The sequence below is a fragment of the Mesoplodon densirostris genome, chromosome 18, assembly GCF_025265405.1.
Source record: "Mesoplodon densirostris isolate mMesDen1 chromosome 18, mMesDen1 primary haplotype, whole genome shotgun sequence".
Lineage (NCBI taxonomy): Eukaryota > Metazoa > Chordata > Mammalia > Artiodactyla > Ziphiidae > Mesoplodon > Mesoplodon densirostris.
This window is the reverse complement of record NC_082678.1, coordinates 58,431,822-58,453,541: the sequence shown is the minus strand read 5'-3', so window position 1 is coordinate 58,453,541 and position 21,720 is coordinate 58,431,822.

Sequence of the window (21,720 nt, the reverse complement as noted above, 5' to 3'; positions counted from 1 at the left end):
ATGTTTATTACTCCTTGACTTTTCTCTAGCATGTAGCTCAGCTATATGAGTACATATCTCTAAACTATACTGCTCAGTTTTTTTCTTTTGAGCTTCATAAAAATGGTGTCATACTGTATTCTTCTGCAATTTACTTCATTCATTCAACGTGCTTGCAATATTCACCCATGTTGATCTACGTGGCTAAATTCATTTTCACTGCTGTGTAATATTCCATTGTTTGACCATACTAAAATGTATCCAACCATTGTCCTCTTAGATGTTTGGGTTGATTCCAATGTTTTGCTGTCACAAACAATTCTGCTTTGAAGCTTGCTGTACCTATCCCTTGGGGAACATGACGAGAGTTTCTCTAGAAATTTATTTCTGCCAGGTCATAGAGTTTGCACATCTTCAACATGCCAAAAAATGCCAAATTATTTTCCAAATGTTTACATACAACCACCAGCACTGTGTATTTGTTCCACTTGCTCCATATCCTTTTTTTTTTTTTTTTTGCGGTACATGGGCCTCTCACTGTTGTGGCCTCTCCTGTTGCGGAGCACACACTCCAGACGTGCAGGCTCAGCGGCCACGGCTCACAGGGCCAGCCGCTCTGTGGCATGTGGGATCTTCCCGGACCGGGGCACGAACCCGTGTCCCCTGCATCAGCAGGCGGACTCTCAACCACTGCGCCACCAGGGAAGCCCTCCATATCCTTTTAAATTCTTGGTTTTGTTTGACATTTTAAGTATTGGCAATCTAATGTATGTGAAATGTTATCCCTTTGCGGTTTTAATTTGCATTTCACTGATTTCCAATGAGGTTAAGCATCTTTTCATATATTTATCAGTCAACTGTATTTGTTCTTTTGTGAGCCAGGTTTTCTATGGGATTGTTTGTCTTTTAGTAATTGCTAGAAATTCTTTCTATGTGCTTTATCCTTGTCACTTGACGTGTTGCAAATATATTTTCACTTATTTATGCTGACATTTGATAGGCAGAAGTTTTAACACAGTTTGTTTTTACTATCTTTGCTCCTTTCTTACATGGTTGCTTCTCACAGGAGGAAAAATAAGCTGGAATTTAGTTCACCCTCAGTGAATGGCTCCCCTAGCCCCTCTTGGGTAGTATTGGTTGGGATGGATCTGGAGTTGATTCGCTTTATTTTACACAGTTTTTTTTTCCAAAGCAGGAGCATGTCTCTAGAGGCTCTCAGAAAGTACAGGCTTTTGTTGATAACTTTCACCTGTTTTGGGGGAATTCTGCTTAGTGTCAAACAACCATCAGAGTCTCAGAAAGATTCTTCTGTTCCTAAGAATCAGTAAGAAATTGGAAAAAGGAATCCTTACCCTTACTTAGGTTTCATAGTGGTGTGGCGATATGGAGCCACCAAAACTGGCATCTAAACCCTGTTCCAATCCTTATCCACTATGTAAGCTCTCAGAGCCTCAGTCTTGTCTGTACATGAAGACAATTACACTTGCCTTCCTCCCCTGTGAGACCCAATGAGATGATACAGATCAAGTGCCTACATGACACACAGCTCTCAGAAATGTGTGTTCCCTTCACCTTAGGAAGCATAGTCCTTTGACAGCAGTCCACCTGTTCAGTGCATCTGTGATCTTTGGCCAAAAACCTTTCCTCCACTAATCTCGCCAAACTTGCACATCACATTTGGCTTACGTGAAGACTACAGTAGAAAAATAATTGTTGTCTGGGGCTTCTGATATTTTTCTCTTATATTTTATTTGTTTATTTTTTAAAACTGTCTTTCTTTCTTTATTTTTGGCTGCGTTGGGTCTTTGTTGCTGCGGGTGGGCTTATCTCTAGCTGCGGCAAGTGGAGACTACTCTTCATTGTGGTGCCCGGGCTTCTCGCTGAGGTGGCTTCTGTTTGTTGCAGAGCACAGGCTCTAGGTGTATGGCCTTCAGTAGTTGTGACACGGGGGCTCAGTAGTTGTGGCACAGGGGCTCAGTAGTTGTGGCACGGGGGCTCAGTAGTTGTGGCGCACAGACTTAGTTGCTCCACGGCATGTGGGATCTTCCTGGACCAGGGCTCAAACCCATGTCCCCTGCATTGGCAGGTGGATTCCTAACCACTGCGCCCCCAGGGAAGTCCCCTTCTCTTATGTTTTTAAATACTTAGAAATATCAGTACCATGTGCTGAACCATTCCAACTCAACTCTGTCACCATGTTCCATATATTTGTCAAATGAAAAGCCAGTTTTATTTTTATAAGCACATAATCTTAGGGAGGACCACTTACAACAAAGTACAATTGGACATTCTGATGTTCATTTTGTCAGTCACAAAGTCCACTCACAAATGCCACATAGACTTGCATTCATATTCTCTCTGTCTGTCTGTCTGTCTGTCTGTCTCCAGCTATGATCAGAATGACTCAGGAGCAGTTGCAGTGGTGTTCTGGTTAAAAGCTTCCAATTCCATCTTTACTACTTTTTATCACAGAATTTAAGCAGCTTTCTAAGGCCTTTCTCCTTGGTCAATCTTTTCATCAATTGACCCTGCCCTGGCTAGTACCAGTGCTTATGATCTTGGTAATGAGATGACCTAGCATATATGCTGCTCAGTCTTTCTTTAGTTAAATTTAATTTTTAGTAAATGTACCAGTTCAGGATCTCAGATACTTTTTGTAAGTCATTCATTCCTTTATTTTATAATCTTTCCTGCTTGATCAGTTGCACTGGTTCATTTACCACCTTCCTATTTTGAATTACTTTAACAAATTCTACATTCATTCATTCTTCATTTAATCAACATGTGTTGAGTGTTATGTTTTACTTTAAAAAATGTGCTCTTAAATTTACTATTGCAGAAATCATTGCTACAGTTTAAAGTAACTCATAGCACATTTATCTGTTGTTGGTATGCACAGTGCTTTTATTACATATACATTCAGATAGTTTTATCTCATTCTACTTTCATTAATATCAAAGCTCTCCCTTGATATGGTGATTTTCAATGTTTCTGTTTTCCTATTCTGTTCTTTGTATATACCACTCTTACAGCGTGTATTTTACACCGCTTTGTATCATAGTTATGATTTTACTTGTGTTATCTCCCCTTCTAGATTGTAAGTGCAACCTAAATGTCTGCCTGGCCCCCCCCATTTTTTTTTTTTTGGCCACACCATGAGGCTTGTGGGATCTTAGTTCTCCGACCAGGGATTGAACCTGGGCTCTCAGGAGTCCTAACCACTGGACCATCAGGGAATTCCCTGGCGGCCCCCTTTTAAAGATCACTTTCTTCTGATATCTTGAGGAAAGAGGGTTTCGTTTCAAGGGCACAATCTTGAATTGTCCTCCACACACTGCTGCTACCAACCACGCTGCCTCAAGGGGGGGGATGTGGAGTAGACTTCATTTCTTTATTGCCCTCACCCTTGGTTTCCTGCAACATCACTTATGCCAGGCTGTTATGGATAGCATATCTTTATGGGGGACACAGATAGTTTAACAATGCAGTACAGCAAACGAGTTAGAAGTGAACATCCCTGTCCCACAGTCCCCAGGCCATCCCCATTACAGAGAATTTTTCCCAGAGAGAAAGGAACTTTCTTTCCTTTGGTTCCTGCTTCGTGGCATCTTCTTAGGCCCTCTTTTCTCCCTAACCCTCCTCATCTCTCCAGACATCTCTACCTTGTGGTCCCACCCCATCTCTTTCACAATGATGCTTTACAGAATCTCAGACCTTCTCTCTTTCTTCCACATAGAAATTCAGCTCTCCCTGTGTCTAGCACATCTAGGCTGATCCTTTCTCAGCCAAAAGTTCCATCAAAGAGTTTTCCTAAACAATAATGTTGTGTACCCTGAAAATCAGTTTGGCAACTTCCCTATAGTAGAAGTGGCTGCAATCAGGTGTTTTTTTTTTTTTTTTAATAGCATCATTTCGCATCACTACAAACATGAGGACCATATCTTTCACACATCATAGCATCATGCATATGAAAGGCTCTGATCTTGCTGTTTCACTCTTTTGGCCTTATTTAACAAAACCAGCTGCATTTCAACTGTATGCAAAAAGGAGAGGTAAGATAAGAAAGGAGATGAATTTCACTCCAAGTTTTCCAGCTTACGTGACCAAGTGATTGGTAAATCATCAGCCTTTGCTTAGGACACACAGGAGCAGGAACTTTTTTTGTAGTGAAAAGAGTTCAGTTTTGAGCATGTCAAGCTTCAGGTATCCATATGATCAGATATCAGATAATAATGCCGATAAATATTCAGGTATCAGATAATAATGCCCAAACGGCAATAGGAATGCAGATGTTGGTCCTCAAGAGAGAAGTAATTTGTCTCTCTCTTTTTAAAAAATTTATTTATTTTATTTTTGGCTGCGTTGGGTCTTCACTGCTGTGCGCGGGCTTTCTCTAGTTGCAGAGAGCAGGGGCTACTCTTTGTTGCGGTGCGCAGGCTTCTCATCGCGGTGGCTTCTCTTGTTGTGGAGCACAGGCTCTAGCTGCACGGGCTTCAGGAGTTGTGGAGCACGGGCTTAGTTGCTCCGCAGCGTGTGGGATCTTCCTGGGCCAGGGTTCAAACCCGTGTCCCCTGCATTGGCAGGCAGATTCTTAACCACCGTGCCACCAGGGAAGCCCACTGTCTCTTGACTTGGGAATCATCGGTGTACAGGGCACTGGTTAAGCTATAAGAGAAGTCATGCAGAATGCCAAGAAAAAGAGAAAAACTACATTGAGAGAGACCATGACAGATATAGAACTCAGTGGATAAATGTTGCTCCTGGAAAGAATAGAACAAATGGGAACAGATGCAATAATCCAATATATAATAAAAAAACATAAGGATAAAACACTAGGAGGATTTCTGTAGAAGTCAGGGTCAGGACAAGAAGGGCCGCTATCCCTATGCTTATTTATCATTGTTGTTAAAGTTAATTCTATCCAACAAAAAAATAGAAAGGAAGGAAAGGGTTGTGGGGGGAGAGGTGGGAAGATGATCAATATTTGCAAAAGATAAGAATATCTAACTAGAAAATCCAAGAGAACCAAATAATTACTGCTAGAACCAAGAGAGTAATAGTATCTATTTATGAAATAAAAACTGTTTTCTTACTCTTTTTCAGAAACAACCATTTAGAAAATATAATGGAAAAGTAATAAATACCATATACAAGGAAAACGAAAATAAGGAAAGAGCTGCATTTGGAGATGCAGAAGAAGAAAGTTAAAGGAGCTCCTTTCTTACGGTCCCTGTTACAGGTGGAGGTTACTCTGCACATTTTTGCTGTTGCTGCACGTGTGCTAGCTCTGAGTCCCCAGTTAAACCACAAGCTTTGGGACCACAGGACCTGTCCTTCCTTCTGTGTCTCATCTGAAATCTACCAGAAAGCTAAGCACAGAGGAAAAGGGCTGAAACTACCTTATTCATCCTGTTTTTGTGCATTTTTCTCAGTTTGACATAAACTTCAAGTAGAGACTTAACAGAAGGAAATAACCACTTTGTGAACTAATGAAAAAATACCACTGTATCAAAATCATTCATCTAACTCCTTTCCCGCAACTTGAAAACTAACAGTTCCACACGACAAGATTTAGTGTCCACATTCCTGTTCACTTTCTTTGCTTCAACTAAATACTAAATACTTTTAAAAATGAATCTGCTGGAATAATCATAAGACAGCCTTCTCAAACAGACTAGGGTCAAGGGAAAGAGAAAGCAAACTCTTTCAAACCAGAGTCTCCTCTCTCCTGTCACTTCTCTCTCCTCACCTTCTTGCTGGCAGATAGATTACCTGGAGCAACAAGGAAGGTAATTAGTACATCTAAATCAGACACAGAAAGACAAATACTGTATGATCTCACTTACACGTGGAATCTAAAAAACAACTGCCCAAAAAACCAAACTAATAGAAAAAGAGACCACCAGACTTGTGGTTATCAGAGGCATATGTGGGGGGAGGGAGAACTAGATGAAAGGGGTCAAAAGTTACAAATTTCCAGTTATAAGTATGAGGATGTACTGTAGAACCTGTTGACTAAAGCTAACACTGCTGCACCATTGCTAAGAGTTCTCATCACAGGGAGGAGAGTTTTTTCCTTCCTTCTTTTTTTCTTTCTTTTTAATTGCATCCATATGAGAAGATGAATGTTAGCTGAACCTATTGTGGTAATTACTTCACAATGTATGCAAATCAAACCATCATGCTGTGCACCTTCAACTTACACAGTGATGTGTGTCAATTCTTTCTCAATAAAACTGGGGTGGGGTGGGATCCAGGTGAATCCAGGGTGATATATGAAGAATCATTTAAGACTATTCTAAATCACTGGTCTTTAACCTCATGGTTGACTGAGCCTAGATCCCTGCTTCAGTTAGAACAGAGTCACTTGAGAAGTAAAAATGCTTAAGGAAATTCAACTAAATGGGGTATCATAGTATTGTATTGTGGTTATAATCTGCATTTCCCTGATGACTATTGAAGTTGAGCACTTTTTCATAGAAGACTTTTGATGTTGACAATATTGTGACTTAGATAACCTGAAAATGCTTCAGCTCAAAAACCTCTCGAAAGATGGATAAAACGTAGCAACTTTCTGCTAAGAGAGTGGATCTTAAAAGTTCTCATCAAGAAAAAAAAATGTGTAACTACATGTGTGGTGGACGTTAACTAAACTTTTTTGTGATGATCATTTTGCAATCATGCATATATCAAATAATTAATTTGTATAACTAAAACTAATACAATGTCAATTATATCTCAATAGAAAAATATATAGCAATTTTCACTTAAATATATAGCTGAGCTTTTAAAAAAGTAAGAAAACCCCTCAAAAATGAAAAATGTAAGAGGAACTAGAAACAGTCAGTTGTAAATTTAAGCTGATGCTGGGACTACCTGGGGTTAAAGAACCTATCTTACTAACCCAGGGGCTTGAGTTTTTCTCTTTTTAATTGGTTAAGGTTTGTGTTTTTTCTTTTTTTTTTTCTTTTTTTTTTTTTTTTGCGGTACGTGGGCCTCTCACTGTTGTGGCCTCTCCTGTTGCGGAGCACAGGCTCCGGACGCACAGGCTCAGCGGCCATGGCTCACGGGCCCAGCTGCCCCGCGACATGTGGGATCTTCCCGGACCGGGGCACGAACCCATGTCCCCTGCATCGGCAGGCGGACTCTCAACCACTGCGCCACCAGGGAAGCCCTGTTTTTTCCTTTTTTAAATAAACTTTTTTAGTAAACTTTTTTGAAGTGTAACATGCATAACAGAAATTTGCACAAATCATAATTGTACAGTTTGGTGCATTGTAACAAGTGAACACATGCATGTAAACTAGTACCCACACCAAGAAACACACTTTTTTCCTGGCACTCCAGAAGCCTCCCTTGTACCCCAGCCAATCACTACCCACCTCTCCAAGGGAAACCTCTATTCTAACTTCTAACAGTATCAAATTAGTTTTGCCTGTCTGGACTTTGTATAATGAAAACACATGGTATGTACTCATTTAAGTCTGGCTATTTTGTTTAACATTATCTTTGTAAGATATATCTACAATTTTGCATTAAGTTGTCATTCATTCATTCTCATTGCTGTGTAATAGTCCAGTGTATGAATATACCACAATTGTTTGTTCTTCCTATTGCAGATGAGATGGTGTTGTTCTCACTTTTGAGTTTAATGAATAGTGCGACTGTTAAGATTCTGTACGGACCTTTTTGTCAGCACACACATGCATTTCTTTTCTGTATGTACCTAAGAGGGGAATTGCTTAGCCATCTGGTATGTTCCCATGTTCCTACTAAACATAATTGTAGGATACTGACAAACAGTTTAGTAGATACTGCCAAATATTTTTCCAAAGCAGTTATGCCAATTTATATTCTCACCAGCTGTATTTGAAAATTCCACCAACGCTCTGTATTGTTTTTTTTTTCTTTTTTCTTTTTTGACCCCGCCTCAAGGCTTGCAGGATCTCAGTTCCTCCACCAGGGATTGAACTCAGGTCACCGCAGTGAAAGTGCCCAGTCCTAACCACTGGACTGCCAGGGAATTCCCTTGTCTTTTTCATTTTAGCCATTCTGATGGGAGTACAGTAGTCTTGCATTATGGTCATAAGCTGCATTTTCCTGATCACTATTGAAGTTGAGCACCTTTTCATACATTTCCTGGAAATTTGGATATCCTTTTTTGCAAAGAGCCTGTACAAGTCTTTTGCCCATTTATCTATTGGTATGTCTGCCTTTCTCTTATTGATTTATGGGAGTTTTTTATTCCGGAGTTGAGTCCATAAATATATACAAAAAATATCTTTAGGGCTTCCCTGGTGGTGCAGTGGTTGAGCGTCTGCCTGCCAATGCAGGGGACACGGGTTCGTGCCCCGGTCTGGGAATATCCCACATGCCGCGGAGCAGCTGGGCCCATGAGCCATGGCCGCTGAGCCTGCGCGTCCGGAGCCTGCGCTCCGCAACGGGAGAGGCCACAGCAGTGAGGGGCCCACGTACCGCAAAAAACAAAAACAAAAACAAAAAATATCTTTAATATCTTCTATTCTGTACTTAGATTTTCATTTTCTTAGTGAAGTCTTTTGATAAAGATAAGGTTAGGGACTTCCCTGGCAGTCCAGTGGTGAAGACTCTGTGCTTCTGATGCACAGGGCTCAGGTTCCATCCCTGGTCAGGGAACGAGGATCCCATAACAAAAAAAACTGTTATCATGGAAACTGACACTTATTAAAATTGACACTTATTACAGCTTTTTTAAAAAAAGATAAGTTTACAGTTCAATATAGACCAGTCTATCAGTTTCTTCCATTATGGTTAGTGCTTTTTGTGTTCTTTTTAAGAAATCTTTGCTTAGCTCAAAGTCATGGAGATATTCTTCTATGTTTTCTTTTAAACATTATATTGTTTCATATTTCATATTTCGATCACAATCCATCTGGAATTAATTTTTCTGAATGGTGTGAGTCAGGGGTCAAATACTGTTTTGTTCCACATGGATAACCAATCAACACTGCATCATGATTTTCCACTGCAATGCCATGTTTTTCATAATTCAGGTATTATATATGTGTGAGTCTGTTTCTGGACTCTCTGTTCTGTTCCACTGGTCTATGAAATCTGTCTTTGCACCAGTATCATACTGCTTTAATTGTTCTAGTTTTTTGACAGTTCTCCTTACCTTATAGTATAAGTCCTCTAGTTTTATTCTTCTTCAATGTAAGGGACTTGAGCTTTTAACTGACATATAAGGATAAGAAAGTAGAAAAGTTGATACTGAGACTCAGGAATAGCTAAAACCCTAAAAACTTCCAGCCAGCACAAGACAAATTTTTCCCTCCTTTGGGTTTCAGCGTCTGAATTTATTCTTCCTGCAAAATCTAAGAACCCAAGCTGAAAAGTCAACATAAAAGGTAATCTTCAGGGCTTCCCAGGTGGCGCAGTGGTTGAGAGTCCTCCTGCCGATGCAGGGGACACGGGTTCGTGCCCCGGTCCGGGAAGATTCCACATGCCGCGGAGCGGCTGGGCCCGTGAGCCATGGCCACTGAGCCTGCGCGTCCGGAGCCTATGCTCCGCAACAGGAGAGGCCACAACAGCGTGAGGCCCGCGTACTGCAAAAAAAAAAAGGTAATCTTCAAAAGCAAAACCAAAACTGTTCTGAAGGGATCTGACAGGAGGCAAAGACTGGTTTAGGATGAGTTCTTACAAAATTATAAAACAATAGAAGAAAAAAACTTGTTGTGAAACATCAGTAGACCCAATAAATAGCCCAATTAGCTCCTCCTCCCCAAGGACCTCAGATAACAGAATTATCATCTAGAGATGATTTTAAAGCATGCTTAAGATAATGAAATACATAAAAAGAAGAGAACACAAACAGAAAAAGCAATATTTTTTTAAAAAAAGACTAAACTGACTTGGAGAAGAATCAAATAGAATTTCAAGGAATGAAACATATACTCCTTAAAATTGAGAGTATTCATTGATTCCATGAAAGTGGAAAGTCTTAGTTAAATAAATGACAGGTTTTAATCATAGAAGCATTAACATGACCCCTGATTATTGTCCTTTCCAACTGCAGGCATCAAGCAACCTTTCATCTTTGGTTGTGACATGATTAATACCAGAAGACATGAAATAAGCAGGAAATGTTTGGAATGGGTTGGGCATCCCAATTCATCTTCAGGGTACTTGTCTTAAATGTTAAAAGTGGCATTTGTAGTGAAACACCACCAAGAAGGTCATGCTCAAAAATGACCCAGAGAAATAGAAATTCAGAGGAAGATTTCCTGGTGACTAAGTAGTTAGCGTTGGAGGGGGTTTTTAATGCCACATAAGCAAAATAAGTCCCATCTGGCTGATTCAGGCTTGGATTGTGTTGCAGGCAGCTGACATAATTCTCCATATTTAATTTCCCCAAGCTGGACAGTGGAACCAGCCTTTGGAGTCAGATCTGGATTTAAATTCTGGGTTTTGGTCCAGAGTTGGGCATCCAATCCCTGAGGCCTCCCTTCCCCTCCCACTTCCAGAACCCTTAACAAAGCCTGAGTACTGTACACACGATGATGGTGCTTTGGCCTATCTGAGTCCTAAGGACCCTCACAAGGTAGTAGTGATGGCTATTTACAAACACTCGAGTCTGCCATGGCCCTCGATGTTTTATATACATCCTTTCATTTCAGTCCTCACAATAACCCTGGGATAGAAGCAGAGATAGAGATATAGAAAACAGAAAATCGATAAGAGATATAGAAAATTTCCCCCATTTTATTTGCCCAAGATCATATGCTAAATTGGGCCGGAGATGAGATTTGAACCCATGTCTGTTCTAGGTTCTTTCCATAACACTAAGTTGCCTGACTCGTGGCTTATTTCAATACTTTCTACATTCAACTTCCTTCTGAACAATCCATTTTCATAAAATCTTCAGCACTGGCAAGGAAACAAAAGGGCTGGGCTGATTTTCTCCCAGGCGGCCCTGTGGTCTTCACAACAGCCATGTTCTGTTGCAGGGCGGGCTGTTCCCCTCAGCCGTGCGTTTCTGCCTGCTCTTATGTAAACCCCTCGTCCAGGACAGGCTTTACTGATGCCGCCTTCAAAGGCAAGGCGGCCATCTGAGAGGATGGAAGAAACCAGTAAAAGATGGTATTCTGGGGAGCCGTCCCAGGTAGAGTTGTGTTTTTATGCACCAGCACACTTGTGAAGCAACTTTGGTGCACGCATAATGGCAGTTAATGAAGTTCAGTTAATGAAGTTCAGTTCTTTGTGTAAACAAGGGAGAGAGCATGTGTCTGAATGTAATTCCGACTGCATCAAGGTCATTTTAGAGCTGGTGGAGCTCTATTTGTCTTAGGAAATCTCGAAAACTTTTATAGGGAATTCGGAAAATATTTTCTGCCAGCAGGAAAGATAAAATCCCTGCACACAAAGTACAGGCATGGGCCCAGAGACTGAACAGACAGACTGCTGTAAAACCCCCATTTAATAAGGCATTAAAATACCATCGACCTGGATACATTTTAAAAAAAAGAGAGAGAGAGAGAGAAAGCTATGAAAACAAATACCATTCAAATAATTAGGATCTTATGCCTGAGGCCAGCCTTGATGCCAAGCAGAAACTTCCCTGCAGGAATTGGAGCTAAGCCTGATCCCCAAAAGGACGAATTGGCCAAGACAAAGGCAGCTCTGCACCCAGGTTTTTTCCCAGTCCCCCTCTACCGCCTGCCCCTTGATGCTGCAGGCGGTGCATTTGAAATTGTTTCCCTCGCCGACATCTTGGGTGACTTTGCGGTCCAGTGACTCGAGTGGGGAGTCCGGGCCCTGGAGGACTGCTGGTCTGTCTTCAGGAAGGGCCGACAGCCTATTCCCTAAAGAGGCCGCGAAGCTGGGAGCATGGGCGCTTGTGCCCCCTGCTCTGTAAAGGTCAAAGAGGCATTTGAAGGCCATTCTCTTGGATAAATATGCTCCAACTGGGGTAGGGGTTGGAGAGTGAACATTTGTTTGTGAATGTAGCTGTGAGGGGAAAAAAGATATCTTTTCACCAGCTCCTGCAAATACGGAAGCTGCCGCAGAGCTATTTCCTGCCACCCAAGCTTCTGAATAGTTGAAGGCCAGGTGCACAGCTGCATGTTTCATTACCCACCTCCCTCAAGGTAGTTCCCAAGGGCTCAGCCCCAGAAATTTGAAATAAAGGATTTGTCATTATTTCTGGAGTGATTGTTTGTCTATTGGGGGGCACCCAGTGTTGTGTACAGAACTGCCTGTTACGAAATGATGCTTAGCAGGTCTAATTGAAGGCGCTTTCCTAAAATTGAATTTTAAATCAGATTATGTCTGTGATACAAGTTGAGGGGACCTTGTATTTACTCTCATATGCATTTGTGTCACTGATCAGTAACTTTCCTTAAAGAATTCTGTAGAGAAACTTGTGACTATCTGAATGTTTCTCATATTTTATTGCTTCTTCCTGTTGTACGTTCCTTTTCTTCCAATAGATTGTAATCACCAGCAAAATTTGAAAATGAGAGAGAGGAGAAAGGGAGAGAAGAAGAAAGAGAGAAAGGAAAAAGAATGAAAGAAACAAAGTCTATGCATTCGCTGGGGTTGATTTGAATGGACCAGTTGGTTTCATTTTGCAATACAAAAGAAAAATTCAGGGCTTAGGGCCTAACACTTTCATTAAATTAAGCTTTGGTGAGTTCTAATAATACAGCGGTGTATTAAAAGTGTGAAAAATGTCATTGCAGAGGCCTTCCCTAAGCAGCAGCCTCACCTCATGACTCATGCTTTCTCCATGGCTGCCTGAGCTGTAAAGTTGTGGGCAGGATATTTAAGGTCCAGGGAACCAGCTTCTTGAGTCCCTCTTGCCGTTTGGCTGGGATCGCGTCCCGGTTAGCAATCTTGCCATCCAGAGGGGTAGCTGGACAGCAAACGTGAGAGAGGGGCTGGCTGCCTAGGGCTGTTGTAAAGGACGAGTCCAAAAGAGTAGCGAAAAGCTCAGAACTTAGTCCCCAGCAGGAGTCGGCTGGAGGAAATGAAAGGATCAACAACAGAAGAGGAGCGCTGTGGCCAATTGTTCCTGATCACAGCCACAGGCTTTTCCGCATCAGCCGGCAACTGACCTCGTCAAAAGCTGAGGATGCAGGCAAGGCAAGGATCATGATAAGGCAGGTGATGATGCTAAATCATCCACGTCTCAGAGCTAATGAGATTGCTCAATACCTCACCAACCATTCCCCTTCCTTAGTCTATAAAAAAGCAAGGTTTGTTTGGTTGTTTAACGAAAATGGAAAAATGAGCATGGATCGGTACTCACTAGACCAACAGGAAGCGTAATAATTGCAATCCCATCCATTTCATACTAAGTATTTCTAAGCAGAGCATCTCATTTAGCCCATGAACCGAACCTAGGAGGTTGGTGGCACAGGTATTACCCATATCTTTTTGTAAATGAGGACCTTGAAGCCAAGAGAGACTGAGAGACTTGTCCAAGGCCTCCAAAAATATAGTGGCAGAGTTGGGACTTTCTTTTCGGAATAGATTAGTTCCCAGTGTCACTGAGTCTGGTTCTGGATGACAGGGCAGAAAACGCAACCCGTCCCTTCCTGGAGGCGCCGGTAAAGATGGCCACCTTCTCCTTCGCAGGGACACCCTTTCCTAACTGTTCTTCAGTGTCGTCCTGACTGCTGGAGGAGCCCCAAACCCCTGGGGTTGTGAGGTGCTCAGAGGGCTGGGAAGGCCGAGCAGGATTCTTCCCAGCATCACCCTCCCACACCCCCGGCATTGTGTACCTAACTGCGCATACATCTAGGCTTTGGCATCTGTTAAAGGAGGCTTAACTGTGAGACAGGAGAAGCAATAAAGTCCTGAAAAGCAATAAAAGGAATCTCCTAGAAAAAAAAAGTCTCACATCTTTTAAGCATCAAAAATAAAATCTGCGTAGACTGGCATTCCATGTCGGGGGAGGGGAGCACACTTTTATCTCTATTATCTTATTGAATCTTTTCTGTAACCTTGGAAGATGGTAGCACTTCATTGTTGCTAATTAACACATGGGGAGATGTGGCAAACATCTAATAAGTGGTGGAGCTCCAGGCTCACTCTCTCTCCACTACCTCCCTGTGCCTCTCCATCCAAAGCTCTGGTAAACCATCTCTGGAAGGTCATGCAGATCAGAGCCTCATGGAAATTCCTCTATCACCCTGTAGTCGCCATACTTGTGTTTTTTTTGGCTGTGTTGTGCTTTTTTTGCTGCGCGTGGGCTTTCTCTAGTTGCGGTGAGCGGGGTCTCCTCCTCGTTGCAGTGCGCAGGCTTCTAATTGTGGTGGGTTCTCTTGTTGCGAAGCACGGGCTCTAGGCACGCAGGCTTCAGTAGTTGTGGCTCATGGTCTCAGTAGTTGTGGCTCGCGGGCTCTAGAGCGCAGGCTCAGTAGTTGTGGCTCGCGGGCTCTAGAGCGCAGGCTCAGTATTTGTGGCTCACGGGCTCTAGAGCGCAGGCTCAGTAGTTGTGGCGCACGGGCTCTAGAGCGCTGGCTCAGTAGTTGTGGCTCACGGGTTAGTTGCTCTGCGGCATGGGGGATCTTCCCGGACCAGGGCTTGAACCCGTGTCCCCTGCATTGGCAGGTGGATTCTTAACCACTGCGCCACCAGGGAAGCCCTCCATACCTTTTTGATCTCTCCTCCCTTTAGCAAAAAGTCTTAAAGCACATACTCCCAATATATTTATATTATTTACTATTTATAAACTTATTTATTAGATATATAGATGTACGACTTACTAACATAGACATTAGATACTTGGAAAAGGATGAGATTAAAATAAATAGAAAAAGAAGTTCTAGTATTTCTTTCTGTTACCCTCCTTTGAAGAGTCCTGCTATAGATTTAGACAGATTGCGGAATATAAGTAGGGAATTCACGATTGCAGACGTTATTCACGGAATCATAGACTTTCAGTGCTGCAAAGGATATGAGGAGACTCAGAGAGAGGGCAAGTCACACAGCCAGCACGTGACAAAACTGGTGGTAGGGTCCACATCTCCTCACACCCAGTCCCAAGCCCTTTTCACTGCTCTACACTGATGTAGATAGAAGCCGAAAGTTCATTTTCTTGGGCTAGAAAATGCACTGGGCTCTCCAGCATGACAGGCCAGAGCCTAAACACAATGTCTAACCCTTCAGCGCTGTGCCTGGAGTAAATTCAGGTCCATCGACTGCCCTAAAAAGGCAGCCCCGGGCTTTTCAGTCCGGGCCGCAGAGCACATGCGCCAGGTCATCAGTGCGTGCGCTCTAAGGAAAAGGAAGACTGTGCTATGCTGTATTTGATGCTATTAAAAGCAGCTCACAGGGCTTCGCTGGTGGCTCAGTGGTTGAGAGTCCGCCTGCCGATGCAGGGGACGCGGGTTCATGCCCCGGTCTGGGAGGGTCCCGCGTGCCGCGGAGCGGCTGGGCCCGTGAGCCATGGCCGCTGAGCCTGCGCGTCCGGAGCCTGTGCTCCGCAACGAGAGAGGCCACAACAGTGAGAGGCCCGCGTACCGCAAGGAAAAAAAAAAAAAAGCAGCTCACATAGTTCCTATCATTCCTAATGCCACAAGTTATTCACTGAATTATGTTTAGAGGGGCCTCCGAATTCCTTAGAGCCAAGCCTGAAGAATGTCACGTTAGAGCACACGGAGGAGCCCATCTAGCACCACAGCTTGTGCGCAGGTGAGCGTCTCAACGGCTGCTGTCCCACAGTTCATACAGGCTCAGGAGAGAGGTCAAGGTGTGAGGGGACGCAGGACTGAGGAGCACCACCATTTCCCAAGCATGCACCCTTCCCAGAGGCTTACATAGGGAGCCATGTGTGGGGGCTTCTTGCCCTGGTTTGGTTTGGTTCTCTCTTCTTAAGAGAGAGACAAGGCCAGTCCTTTCTTGGCATAGGCTGAGTGGTCTCACAGAAGGGGGTGGGGCAGGGGATAGTTTGGAATCCCCAGAGGAGAAAGAGATGTAGGGACATCGAAGGCAGTTGCTGGAAACAGCCCCAATCTAGTACCGCTGGGGCTTATTTGTCCCTAGGAAGCAACTGGATAAGACGACAGAGAGCTGTCAGTGAGAGCATCACACTCTGGGTGCAGGCCTATCAGGGCAGGAGGCGCTGATAGCTCGGGAGCCCGGGAGCTGGTCTGTGACCCTGAAGCTGAGCTGCAGGAGTGCCCTGCTTCCTCATCACACCCACGACGGCGGCCAGAGGAGAGGACTCAGGCCCCACCAAGCTGCAAACTGAGTCCCTGGTGGAGGCAGCATTCCTCTCCTGTCTCCTGCTTGGGCAGTTCCCGGACTCATGTGTCTGAACAGCCGTCACCCCATGATGGACCCTTCACAACAGCCCCAAACTGCGCAGCCTCACGCGGCTGGCGCTAGAGGGCGGGCAGCCCAGACCCAAGGCTTTGCTGCTAGGCAGATAGGCCGGGCCTGATGGAAGAGAGAAAAGCTGTGCAGATACAAGCGCCCTGTACGAAGTAGAAGCTGCGTAATTCAGCAAGCGTTTGGGGTGGGCAGGTGGGGAGTCAGCACTGAAGCCCAGGTTTCTGAGTCGAGCAACGGGACGTTGGCTGGTGGCTCCATTTACCCAAAAGTAGAAGGCAAGGGGAGGTTTGGGGGGGGAGGACGGGTTCAAGTTTGAACGGGGGAGTTGGAGATCCTGACATTTCTTAAGTAGAACCGTCCAGGAGACAGACTCAGGAGAGGGAAGTGAAATGAGACTTGAGATGCATTGGCATTTGTCGGTGAAAGAAGCTGTTGGGAACAGACGGCGTCACCGAGGGAGAGCAGCTAGTGAGAAGAGAAGGCTAATATATAAAATTGATAAACAGTAAGGACTTACTGTATAGCACAGGGAACTGTATTCAATATCTTGTAATAAACTATAATGGAAAAGAACCTGAAAAAGAATATAGATATAGATATATGTATATACATACAGATAGATAGATACATATACCTATAACTGAATCATTTTGCTGTACACCTGAAACTAACACATTGTAAATCAACTGTACTTCAATAAAAAAAATAATAAATAATTAAGAAGGCTAAAGCCCCAGACCTTGAACAAGAGCAGCATTAAAGGCCTAGGCAGAAGAAGCGGTGTCTAAGAGGGAGACCCCAGAGTCAGGAGGAAAACAAGCAGAGAGAGGAGGCCCAGAAGTCAGTCTCGGGTCACCTGACTGGCAGCCGCATCCACCTCCCGGAGTTACCTCCACAGCGTTTGGGCACAGTTTCTTTCACTCTTTCTTCTTTTATTTCAGGCACTTCTATAATCTTACCTTATTTTTCTTTTTTCTTTAATTAGATCTTTTCGTTTCAGAAGTAATACATGCTCATTGTAACAAGTCAAACAAAACAGAGATGTACGAGGGACTATCAGAAACAGTTCCTCCAAAATCCTCTGTGCCCCTACTGCGCGTGAATGCACGCGCACACACACACAGAGATACACGTCACAGGCTCACACATCACACACCTTCATACAGACTCACACATCATGCATATATACTGCACACCCATAGGCGCACACACACACAGAGGTGTTTTTTGTTTTATATTTCACACAATTGGGAAACCATACATATTATTCAGAAACTATTTTTCACATACTATATCACAGAAATATATATTTATATATTTCATTCTCTTGTTGATTGCTATTTAAGGATCTATAGTTTGGCTATGCCAATTTTTTTTTCATTTTCCAATATTCTTGAGATCATACTCTATATTACCATCCTCTTTTCTCACTTAGTTTTAAATCAATTCCCCATGTCATTAAACACACTTTGTAAACACAGTGTCAATGACTACATCCTATTCCAGAATATGAGTATATCATAATTTACTTAACCATAATTTACTTTCTGCCAATTTGGGGCTATTAAAAATAATACCACAATGAACATTATGGAGCATTAAGCTATGTCCACATTTCTGGATATTTTCTTTAGGATATGAACATTTTTAGAGTTTTTGGCCACACTACCAAATTACTTTCTCCAGAAATAACAATCTGTGCTCCCACCCGCAAGGACAAAAAGAAGCTGCCCACATCTTTTCTTAAATGTTGATTAATTTGTTAGACAAAGGTGGTATTTTGGGCTTACCCGGTGGCGCAGTGGTTGAGAGTCCGCCTGCCGATGCAGGGGACACGGGTTCGTGCCCTGGGCCGGGAAGATCCCACATGCCGCGGAGCGGCTGGGCCCGTGAGCCATGGCCGCTGAGCCTGCGCGTCCGGAGCCTGCGCTCCGCAACGGGGAGAGGCCACAACAGTGAGAGGCCCGCATACCGCAAAAAAAAAAAAAAGTGGTATTTTATCACTTTCCTTTGCATTTTCGGTTATTAGTGAGGTTAGTCTTGTTCAGGTTAATTACCCATTTGCCACTCTTCTCTTAAGAATGATCTGCTCACCGACGGCTCTCATTTTCCACGTCAGCCCTTCCTCCTTCCCCACCACCCTGCCCCGGATGTTTACTCCTCGCCCTGGGCTCCGAGAGCACCCGCCCCTTCCTGGTTCTGCATCGCCTCCCATCTGCTCACAAGCCTCTCCTGGCCCCACCACAGTCCGCTAGCTGGTCTCTCCCGGCTTCCGTGCCTGTGGGTACCCCTTCTCTACCTTCCCCAAAGCCCAGCTCCCGAGAACCAAGCACGAGCCTAGAATTCTCGAGCGGGCTGCCAGTGTTCACCATCGGCCTGGGGTCCGCGCGCACCGCGGACACGCGCGGCAGGGTCCTTCCTGCCCTGCGCCGGGTCCAGGTAACTGGGGGGCCCCGGCCGGGCATAACCTGCTGGGACTTTGCATGACCCTGTCTCATCTTGCCCTTTGCCATTTTCCTCCTCTCCCCGTGATTCCAACTCAGGCTTTAATTTTCACGAACGATACAGTTTGGCGGTTTGGGGTTTCTGCAGGAGAGTTTCTGGGCTCCTGAGAGCACTGGGGCCTGTTTGCTCTTGTTAGAGTAGCGGGGCTCCGGACGCTCTGCAGACCCCGTCAGGCTGCGGTAATAAGCAGGGGCTGTTCCAGCGGCAAAGTGTAAACCTGGTCCTTCTTAGTGAGACTTCGCAGAAATCCCACTGGAGATTTTCCTGCCCCTGCCCTGTCTACTTTCCTTCATAATGATAAATGGCTGAAAAGAAAACTATCTAATCTCCAAACTGCTGGCTTTTTTTCTGACTCTTTCTTCAAGGAGAGAAGGAAGAACACCGTCACATAAAACAGAGTCCTTCATCGCCTGCTTCTCAGGAGACGGTTCTTTCCCTTTTCATCCGGGCCTGTTTCTGATCTGTGATGGGCTCGCACTGAAAGCTCCAGCAGGGCCCTCTCTAATCAGCTGCGACAGACGCGGCAGTTGCTTGGGTTGCCCATCGAAATTGAATTGATTACCCGGCCCCTTTGCCATTTTGTTCTGCACACAATTGCTTAATAGCTGTCACCTTGGCTTTCAGTCGCAGCGGGCTTTGGGCTGACTGGTTCCCATTACTCAGGATGGCCAGTGCAAGTTCATCACCTTTACAGGATGTCCCTGATTGATTCCGTATGCCTTGGAGACCTGTAATATATTTGCATAGGAGGGAGGAGGGCGTTGTTGGGGGACCGAATAGAAATCTCTTGGCCTCCGGAGCTGCCAGGTTTTGCTGTGGGGCTCACCGCATTTGAATCATTACCAGGCCTTCTTGTCAGGAGTCTGGCCTCTGCTGACATAGCTGCTAATGAATTTGCAGATTTTTAAAAAATACAAAACAATCCAGCCTGTCCTAACCTTTGCCATCGCCACCTGCCGCCTGTAGGGTGCGGGCGGCCAACAGGACCCGCGCTTTTCCCGCCTAAGTTCCTGCTGGTTTTTGAAATGATGCTCTCTCTCTCTCCCCACCCCCGTCCCCGGGCCGCCAAGCAGGAGAACCCAGGCTTGGAGGGAGACATCTTTCAAGTGAAATCCTTTGCCCTGGGAACTACTTCAATTAGACAGCAGGGGGAATGTTAACATGCCCTCCGGCCTTTTAAGTGGGTTTTAATTTTATGTTGTAAGATAAGACACTGCAGGGCTGGGACTGCTACTCCTCCAGCAGGCTCCATTAGTGGGGAGAGGCGAGGCCTCTTGACCCCCTGAGGCCCAGTGGAGGCTGGAAGTTGGTTTGGTTTTTTAACAATTTGTCAGTCTGACCCAGCTTCTCTTTTCATTCTCCCTTTGGTTATTCCAGGCTCTTCTGTCACTGGAGGGGCAGCTGGGTGGCTGAGCTGCGGCTGGGAGCCTAGTCCAGCTTCCCCCAGTGGCCTGGTCCTGGGCTGAGGGCAGAGCCCTGGGGGCGGCCTGCCTATGGCTCACAGTTGAGCGTTCATCGTTTCTTATTTCCCTTCCCAGGCAGGGCACAGCAGCAGCAGACACTTTTCATGTGGCAGGTTTCTGGCCCCATGATGTATGACCTGTTGGCGCTACTGAATGGTGCCCTTTGTTCCAGGGTATCCCATGTGCCCCCTTTTTATTGACTTGTTGATTCAGAGGGGCAGGAAAGTTCCACAAGTCCCACTGCAGGCCCTGTTCTAGCCATGCCCAGGTGGGGAAGCCCACGGACCTCATGCTTCCCAGAAAGTTGGTAGGAAGCAGCGGGCTGCCTAAAGACAACATCTCTCTTAAGAAGCGGCTTTCTTTACCTCCAACTCAGGCAACTGTGTGTCTGGAGAGAGCCTGGGAACATACATCTAGCTCCCAGCCCCCTACACGTGGCTGTAGATGGTATAGAGTATCCCAGAATGCCGTCTTCTCCCAGAAAGAAAAGAGCAGTGCAGGTGCGAGTTAGGAAGAACCCCCCTCTTCCCTGTCTCCTGAGCCAAGTGAAGTTTTTCTCTGTGACCGACAAGCCCAAGGTGGGAGCCGACGGCAAAGGGAAAAAAGGAGCTTGGCCTCCTTCTGCAGGGAGGAGTCCAGCCAGAGAGCAACCCAAGGCCACAAGGGCAGGACCCTGGGGAGACAGGAGACAAGGTTGACTTTTTACCCAGCAGGAAATCTCATCTTAATCCTGGTGAGGACAAGGATTGAAAGGGCATCCCTTACCCTTGCCTTCTCTTCTCATGGCTACCTCCTGGAGATGGTGGGTGACAGGGAGCAGCTTTGGAAAAGGAGCCATGAAGGGAGGGGGCAAGAGGCAAGGGGTTGTGAGGAGGGAGACCCAACATGCCTTCCGACACCAGCTTCTCTTCTCGTCTAGGAGGGTGAACCTGGACTGGATCTTGTCTCCTTTCATCCCACCCCCATCTTGAGGCCAACTTCAGGGATCTGGCAGAGGAGTAGACAAGCGGAGGTCTCTGCCAGGCCTTGATTCCTCCCCTGGGGGTGCAGGTGGTTGATGGGCTCACATAGCTGACTGCTTGCTCCAGGAAGCCCTGGGCTCTGACTCCAACCTGCTCTTCAGTTCCTTCTCTGAGGCAGCTACCCAAATCCCACCAAGAACTCCCCGCCTGGGAGCCCATCTCCCCCAAACCACCAGGTCGCATGTCCACTACGAAAAGGTGACAGATTCTTGCGTACTGTCTGCCCTGCCCGTCTGGGGCCTTTGTGGGCCCTGGAATCCAGGCCCATCATCTGGGGAGTGGCATGAGATCAAAGGTACAATTGCTCCGTTGGTCCTACATTACTTCACTCTTGAGCTCAGAGGCTCCACGGAACAAATGCGCAGAGGCACTAAGGGCCCCACCTGGCCCTTGAGAAAATATATGAGCAAAAGGGAAGCAGAGACCATTGC